Source organism: Agelaius tricolor, unplaced genomic scaffold (genome assembly GCF_023055355.1).
Source record: "Agelaius tricolor isolate 1412-34295 unplaced genomic scaffold, bAgeTri1.0.p SCAF_17, whole genome shotgun sequence".
Lineage (NCBI taxonomy): Eukaryota > Metazoa > Chordata > Aves > Passeriformes > Icteridae > Agelaius > Agelaius tricolor.
Window position 1 is genome coordinate 2,325,262 of NW_027269277.1, and position 9,191 is coordinate 2,334,452.

A 9,191-nucleotide genomic window follows, 5' to 3' on the forward strand; every position below is an offset into this window, starting at 1 on the left:
TAAAGAGCATCAGATCCTCACAGGAAATGGCAACAGGCGCATTGTCACTTACAGGAAAAATCCCTCTATGCCGTTCATGAAGTTCTCTCACTGAGAATTCAAAGGCAAAATGAAGAGGATTGGTTGGGTTTGGTTGGTTGGTTGGTTGGTTGGTGGGGTGGGGTTGGTTGGTTGGTTGGCTGGTTGGTTGGTCGGTTGGTTGGTTGGTTGGGGTGGTTGGTTGGTTGGTTGGTTGGTTAGTTGGTTGGTTGGTTGGTTGGTTGGTTGGTTGGTTGGGGTGGTTGGTTGGGGTGGTTGGTTGGTGGGGTGGTTGATTGGTTGGTTGGTTGGTTGGTTGGGGTGGTTGGTTGGTTGGTTGATTGGTTGGTTGGGGTGGTTGGTTGGTTGGTTGGTTGGTTAGTTGGTTGGTTGGGGTGGTTGATTGGTTGGTGGGGTAGTTGGTTGGGGTGGTTGGTTGGTTGGTTGGTTGGTCGGTTGGGGTGGTTGGTTGGTGGGGTGGTTGATTGGTTGGTTGGTTGGTTGGTGGGGTGGTTGGTTGGTTGGTTAGTTGGTTGGTTGGTTGGTTGGTTGGTTGGTTAGTTGGTTGGTTGGTTAGTTGATTGTTTGGGGTGGTTGATTGGTTGGTGGGGTAGTTGGTTGGGGTGGTTGGTTGGTTGGTTGGTTGGTTGGTTGGTTGGTTGGTGGAGTGGTTGGTTGGTTGGTTGGTTGGTTAGTGTGGTTGGTTGGTTGGGGTGGTTGGTTGGTTGGTTGGTTGGTTGGTGGGGTGGTTGGTTGGTTGGTGGGGTAGTTGGTTGGGGTAGTTGGTTGGGGTGGTTGGTTGGTTGGTTGGGGTGGTTTTTAGGTTATGATGTACAGGCATGAGGAAAATCCAGGCTGCCTGAGAGTTCTGTCTGTGGTTTGGTGCATGACCAACCCCAACACCCCAATCCCTCTTTGGTGGGCACAATAAAAGGTGAGAGATCTAAAATAAAAGCCCACATTAAGCAAAACGGTTCACAAATTTCTTGGTTTAATGAAAATATGGAGGGGGCGCAGGGGAAAGAAAAGCAGGCAGGATGATCTAAGCAATCTGAACAAATCTAGTACAAGGAAAAAGAATGTGAGAGAATTTAAAAGAGGAAAAATTTAAAAAAGGAAAAAAAATCACTGAAATGAAACAACTCCTCATCAATACAGAAATCTGTGTGGTTATTCAGAAATATTATTGAGGAAACAGTGAACATAATAATGCTATTTCTTCCTAGCAGAAGGAATTTGTGACACGTTTTGTCCCATCCTCCCCAAACATAAACCCCTTTCTGGATAAAAAGAGTAAAGCTTGTAACATTGCAATAGCTCTGGGATTTTATTTTTTTTTAAATATTTTTAAGCATAAGAGTCCATCCATGGGAACTTCTTTTTCCTTTTTTCAGCAGCTTTACAATGGCTTGTTTTAGTGTCTGAAGAAGAAATTATCCAGGCCTCGAGACAAAGATGTTCAAAGCCATGTTTTTGATCATTTAAACATCAATACCACTGGCTACACAGAAACTACTCCAAATCCTTTCACAGGCTTGGCAGGAAGCAAAGATAAATATTTTTCACAGCAGTGCTCTCCATTAAAACTCTTGCCTCCCAAAGGCAAGCTCATGTTTTGGACTTGTCCTGTCCCAAAGAGATTTTGTCCCTGTCAGCCTCAAAAAGGAAGCCAGGAATGTCTCCTGTGATCTCTGTGAGTGTAGATTGATTTTCTCAATGTAAAAATAGGATGAAGCTTCATGGGGGGAGAAAATATCTCATTCTTTTCTCCTTCATGCAAGGTCCTGGTCTTGCTTGCTTGCTCCAGCCCTTTATCCATGGTAAACTATTGCTTGGTCCAGGACAAATTTATTAACTGACCCTGTTTAATGTCTGGGTGAGCAACAGGCAAGTCTGTGTAGGTGCAAGGCCAATCCTAATCAGAAACGTCCCAGGAATTTCTTCTTTCAGTGAAATTTCTCTGCATTTAATGAGCAAACCCAAGAATTTCAGCAAGTATGGTGGGTAATAGTCCTGTAAAGAGAGAATTTTCCTTGTTCCTTGGTTTCACCTATCAGAGACAGACAAATCAAAAAAAGGAACATTCCATGCAGTGTTTATTTCTCGCATTTAAGTGGTTTGAGTTCCTCCATTTCTAAAATCAGGAGAAAATGGAAAATCAGGAGGAAAATGGAGCAAGCTCTGGGAATGTATTATCCAATGTTTCCTGCTTGTCCAGGGAATGTCACTGTGCACCCACCCTTGTTTCCTCCTTAATTCAATAACATCCATGGCACCTCCAGGGCACCAGGGAGCAGAAGCTTAATGAAAGCTCCTCTGAGCAATTTCCCTCCCCTGTTGTCTCCTGACACATCCAAACAGCCTTAAAGCCCAACTAGAGCTCATCCTGGTCTTTCAAGATAAAAAGCAAGTAGCCATTGGTATTTATAAATAATTTTTTTTTCATTATCTTACCTACATGTCTATGCATATATATTATACAAATACTACCATTAAAAAAATCCAAAACATTAACACATTAAGTGCCCAATGTGTCACTGTAGCACCAGGAGCATTAGATTTAATTAGGTGGCAAAAATAGAAACTGGAGTCTGGTTAATAACTTCTAAAGCTGATCATAATTGGCTTATTAGTTGGAGATCAAGCAAAAAATACATTTCAGACATCAGTTTAAGCGAAGACTGAATAAATTATTCAAAATAACTTTAAGAATCAAATAATTAGACAAATAATATGTAAAGTCAATAAAGTGTGACCATCAACAAATGACAAATGGATGAACAATGGAACAGTATTATTCTTCTACTTCTACTTAGCTACAGAGAGTTCCTGTGTATCATCAGATTAATTGTTTATTCCAGTTATTACTTTCATTCAAATGTATGAGAAAGCAAAGCATTGATTCACTGCTGCCACGGGGTACTTAGTGCAGCAGTTTAAACAAAGCATGGCTGTCTCCATATATAATTCATGTTTATTACAAATGTAAAGGAGAAGGAAAATGCTACAGGAGCTTGGGTAGGCTCAACCATCTAAATTTCTGTTGCTTTCTGAACGTAATAAATACAATGTTTACCTGCAGAAATAACCAAACAGAAATTTCCTGCACTGAATAGGTAATTTCCAGAGGGAGAGACAATGTCATTAAAGGAATTCTCCAAACACTGATTGCTTCACTCTAAACTAAATCACATCATTTGGTATTTAAAAACTGCCTGGATTTGCTGCTTCGTTCTTAATATGCTTGACACATTTGCCTCCCAAATCTTCAAATGGATCCAAAATCTGTCCTGGATTATTTTTTGCTGGTCTAGCAGTGATTTGGAGAATGCACAGAGGTGCAACCTCCCCCTCTCAGGCCCTGCTCCTCCCTTACTGAGCTGTTGAAATTCCAAGAGTGCTCTGATACAAAAAGGGTGTTCAGGCCCTGTCACTCTCACAGCCCAGGCTGCAAGGCTGAGTTATATTTTGGTTTAAGGCTAGAAATATATCAGTGCTTATGTCAAATCTGCTTTAGAATTTTGAGCTTGTGGTTTGCTCCATTTCATTAGCTGGTGCTTTTTGTTTTTTTTTTTTCCTTTCCCCCAGGTTATAGCAGTGAATTCTCTCCTTCCAGCAGTCTGTGCTGCCTTCACTGGATGCTCCACGCCACCCTCTCAACCTTATAAAAAGTAGAAAATCACTTGGGTTTGTTCTTCGATTACTTATTCACCATGCAGCTCTGAAAAGTGAAGTTCTAGGTATGTGATTCTAATTAGAATACTATTCCAATTACTAACTTGGTCTCAGAATCCTGCTGTGCAGTATTCTAATATAAAATGTGCCCAAAGAAAGCAACAGAGGACAATGCAGAGTCCCTTTTCTTTGGTAACTTCAGCAAAATAATAGAGCCAGAACTCCAAGCCAGTCAGACATTGAATATCAGAGTGAAGGAGAGTGGCTGAGTCCCTTGAAGGCACAATAATGATAGTGCTTGTTAAGGTCACCATTTTCATTTCAAACTACAGCAACAGCCATTTAAAAAAGAACTTTACAACCAAGAAGAACTAGGAAATAACACAGTTCTGCAGTGTATTTACAGATGTCACACCATGTCTGCAGAAAGAAAATCAACTCCACAGTGAATAATTTCAACTACCTAAAACACAAAACCTCATTTAGGCCACGGAGAAGAATTGGCCAGAAATCCCAAATATTTTGGATAACAGAAGGGATCAATCATCATCCATCCACCATTGTATATAGGACGTGTTCTTTCGAAGAAATTGTTGCTGTGTTAATTCTTGCCTGTTTCTCTGCCTGCAAAGTCTTGAAAAAAATAATAAATCTGATCTTGAAATAAATAAGGTTTGAACTTCTCTTATGCTTTACTATAATTTTTAGCAGCTTAGGCTTGGTAAGACTCTTAGCATTTTAAATCTTAAAATACTGTCTTTAAGTAAGCATGTCTTTGCTGACCTGTCACCTTTAAGTTATTTGCAGGGAACTTTGATTAAGTAGCATTAACTAAGTCTTCTCCTTAAATTATTTGAAAAATGTAACTTTAAATAGGTCATTAAAAAAAAAAAAAAAAAGAAACAACTTTCTGAGCTCCTTTCCCTGAGTCTCTCCCCTATGGATTGTCTTAATAGGTAAAGCACTGTCTGCATTTGCTGGAGGTTGCAGCCTTTACTGACAACAAAGTCAGTGTGTTCAGCAGACAGATTCCTACAGAGACCTCAGGCCTTTCATGTGGGACCTCTGTCTCCTGGAAATGATATTGTATTTCACACAAAAAAAGCACCTTCCTCACTCCAGCTGTTACAACCCCTGAAAAATGTTGAGTTCTGCAGAACACATAACTCTGCAATGCTGTTTAATCAGTGGCTGAGGCAGCCTTCCCCAGCCCTGGATTGTGCTGGAAGGTTTTACATCACTTTTATCATTCTTCTTGCCTCTAAGAACATCCTGTTACATAGCAAGATTATTTGTGAATCATGGAAAATATTTATTTTTCTGTATGACCAACCTGAAGTTCCATTTCTGTGTTTTCCCCTCATGGCTGGGGTGAATAGCTAGTTCTAACAATTACAGTGATAATATTTTTCAAGCTCTGTGGCAATTTGCAAACACAGAGCATCATCCTTACACCCAGCATGTAAAATAAATCTGCAGACTTGGCCTGGTCAGTCTGTGAAGGACATCAGTGCATTTTTCTTTGAATGCTCTTTTCTAGCATGGTGGGACAAGCTTGGGAGCAGAGCAGCATCTTTGTGCTCTCACATTCTCATTTTTGACAGTGGAATGGATAAAAAAAATCCCTGACACCATTTTTTAATTTTTTTTTAATTTACAGAGAAAGCCTGGGCTAAAGACTTGAGCTCCTGTTATTTTTGTCAAGTTACTTTCCACAGTCAGTCACCACTGGCAGACTACAGTCACTGCTAAGGTGAGCAGATATTCATGGAGCCTTTTAAAGCACTGCCTGGAATCAGGTCCCTGCTCTGTCAGTCTGGTGACCTGGCACTGAAAGGCTTTTGTGACATTTTTGAGTCCCTCAGCCCCAGGATCTGCTGAGAAATCCCTGGCAGCAAGGGAAGTCTGGTGGAAACACAGTTTCATTAGCAAATACATTTCTGTTACCTTTGAGAGCTGCATATCCAGCTGAAATCCAGCTTACAGGGCTGCTGTATCACAGGCACTGTTAGCTCATGCATTGGGAAGTGACCCCAGCAAAACCAAAGCCACTGGATATATTTACCTTCCCATAAAACACCCTTCCCCCTGGAATACTTGCAGCTGACCTTTCTGGTCTCGTTAGCTGGAAAAGGGGATGTTACTGAGATTGTTCCAGGTGCAATCTTTGCTTGAACATGACATTTAGGGCTCGTGTGGAGGTGAGAATCAGCAAGGCACCTTTTTCCCATCAGTGCCTCTCTTTTCTTCCCATGCTCCTCATCCTCAGCCATTCCCAAACACATCTGATACCCAAGAACCTCTCCAGAGGCTGCAGCACAATTTCAGGCTGTGGGGAGTTTGAGCTGTTAGGAAGACTAGCACAGCACTAATAAAATCTAAACACTTATAGTCAAATCTTATTCCTGATGCTGCTAAATGGGAACTTACAGCTTAACATAATAGGCAATTTAGCATACAAATGTGCCCCATAAAAGCAAGGATGTTGGCAGTGCAAAACCATAAATGTTAACCTTTGGGCAAGCTGTTACAAATGTGCTACAGGCTCTTGCAGTTTTAATGAACTTGTTTGCACACACGAGGTTTATATTGTACTAAACACTGGGATGCACACACCGAGGAACACCTTCAAAAATTCAGTGTGTGGGAGCTCAGCATGTCCCACTCCTCTGCCACCAGGGTTTTACAGCAGAGAGTGAGGAAAAATGGCCTTTTTACCCTCAGAAAAGTGATGGAGAAACAATGCATAACTCTCCTGACAGTGTTAGAGAATATAGGAAGTATTTTATAAGTACGAGTGTAGGCAGTCAAGACTTATATCCTGGATGAGCACAGATGATGATGATGAATGTGATTTTCCTGAGTTGTGGTTTCATTATTTTTTTGGTAAGTTACTGGAAAGGCACAGGTTGTTGAAAATGTGAGAAATCCATAGCAATTTCAACCCCAAATCAGGGCTAATCGTTGTCTTATGAACTAGTAGGCACCTGTGACCTTTCATTGTAAACAATTTGGGTTTGATGAATCAATGTCTAAGCATCCTCACAATCAAATAATCCTGCAGAGCGACCAAATTAGGTTGCTCCATTTCAGGGAGGCACTTGGGGGAAAAAAAGACACATTTTCAAGCAGCTTTGTTCGTCCTGAGCATTCACAATCCAGCCTTGGTGGTGGGCATGTTTTCAGTCCAAGTCTCTCACGTTTTTTGGCGTTGGAAGGCCACTTCATTCCAAAGCAGAATTATTCAGAGCTGCTCTCTCAAGCAAAACGTGTGAAAGATGAATCATTAAAAATAAAAAGAGATGATGTCTCAGTCTTATCTGACTCCACTGCCAAATTTTCTTCACCTTACACCCTAGGATTGCTGCAGCCAAAATATGGAGATTTCAGTTTGCATTCAGAGTTTAACAACGTCTACTGGAACATTCATAGCCAAGAACCTTCTCGCTGGCTTATTCCTCCAAGTAAAGAAAAAAGAACTCAAAGAAATCTCTTCTTAATTGGCCATGAAGTTCTTTTAGCTTGGCTAACAGCCTTAACTGCCAGCAAAGCATGGACTGGATGGTAAAGAGAATTCATGCAGGGACCAGAAAGCACTTACCAGGTATTTCTCACCTCACTAACAACTCATTTGCTCCCCTATTGTTAATAGATGGATCTGTATACACAGGTAATAATCTGAGACTCCTTAGGATATAAGGCAAAGAGAAAATGCAGATTTTCGTAACAACTTGCATTATTATAAAGTCTAAAAAATTATACATATGCATTAAATGGAAAGTTTAAGCATAAAAGAGAGAAAATATATGGAGTTGAAAATAAAGGGAGTTTTCGTTTTTAGACATACAGGCAGTGAAAAATGTCTCTCTAATGTAATCCTTAAATATGCAGTGTAGTATACTGAATTGGGATCCGAAATATCAAAATATTCCACTTCATTGTTACTTACATACAAGCTCAGAACCAGAGTTTAATGTACAGTGTAAACTGAAAATCAGAGCTTCATTAATTTAAAAAAAATTAATCTTCACTCATAAAAAAATTATTTCATACTAGAATGATTCAATTGAATTAATGGAATTAATATTATTGTACCCTACTATGTCTGAAAAGCACTTAACACACACAGGTCTAAAAGACCATGGTGGGTTTGATTTGGAGAACAGAACTTTACCTGCGTGCTTGGTTGCTTTTGCTGCTCTCTATTATGTCATCTTACATGCTGTAAAATATGTCCTTGACATTAATTTTCTGTAGAAAACAACCAGGAAAACTATTTGCATAATTGTAAAAACAAAACCCCTTTGAGTCATTAGTATTGAAAAATATTCTTGTGTGTTTAAGCTTGGCCTGAGAAATGTTCAGTTCAGTGCTTTCCAGGTCCAATTTCTGAGCTCAGCTTCATCAAGGCTAATGGTGCAAAGGTGATTATCTGTCTTCTGCTAAGTTCAGGAATGTAATAAAACTGGTTACATTAGGAAGACAATTTATTATCTGTACAATGGCAGAAAAAGGTAAAGAAAAGGTAATTTATGGTGCAGCTTTCTGTGCTTAATGTATTAGTTGCAGCAGAGGTTAAAACTTTCATCTTCTTGAACCTAAACTTGGAGAAATGAGAAATACAAGACAGAACACGTGCAATAACACAGAAATTACACTTCTTTATTTATTCAGCAGATGGAGATTCATTCTTTTGGTGTTATTCCAGTAATATTTTGTTTTATGGTATAAAGACTTACCCTGAAGTACAGGAGGAAAATCCTTGGGGTTGCATTTTCTTTTCAGGTTGTTGCCTTTTATGATCCCTTGGGAAAAGCTGCTCAGCTGGATTGTGGCTCCACTTATGGCAAACGACAGAACCAGGCCAGGATTGTATTTCTCCCTGCTCTTATTAGTCTGGGGGAAGAGAGTCAGGGCCAGCAGGATTTGGGGATGACAGGGAGCTCACAGAGCTGGCGTGAATGGCACAGGAAGAGCGACTCCTTCAAGCCTTATGGCCTCCGCGTTTCCTGAGAATGACCAGAAAGTGGAACAAAACAAACAGCAGAGATCTTTTTCAGACAGACATTTTCTGAAAATATCCCAGTGCTAACAGGAAAAACAAACTTTTCTCTTTGCTGGTTTAGGAAGCCCAGCACTTCCTTGCCATATTGCACCTGTTGCAATTGCAGCCTCACACGTCAGGGAAGAGCAAAGCTGAAATGCAGCAGCCCATCCTTGGCTCACATTAAAGTAAAAGTTACATTAAAGTAAAATTTACAGGTTTGTGTCTTTTCTCCCCATGTGCCCAAGTGTATTCCTGTCTTTGACCCTGTAGTGGTTGTTGTTTGCTAGTTTGAGATGTTATTAATTTTGAGATTTCTTGGTTAATGCACTAATGAGTGTGGAGGGTTTAGTGCTGGTTAATTACTAGTGTACTTTTTGTTGTGAGGGAGAAAGGTAAAATAGGCTCAAAACTTTAAAAGGGTATAAAGAAAAAATTATTAACAATAATTAAG

General features: G+C 40.1%; 1 long non-coding RNA gene across 1 annotated transcript; it reads left to right on the top strand.

The window, feature by feature from the left end:
* The first annotated feature begins 394 nt into the window (after positions 1-394).
* On the top strand, positions 395-7,497 carry LOC139597509 (uncharacterized). Its single transcript, XR_011681620.1, has 4 exons — positions 395-1,711; positions 3,607-3,758; positions 5,354-5,446; positions 7,053-7,497. It is a non-coding gene; the product is annotated as an uncharacterized lncRNA (long non-coding RNA).
* Positions 7,498-9,191: the final 1,694 nt, after the last annotated feature.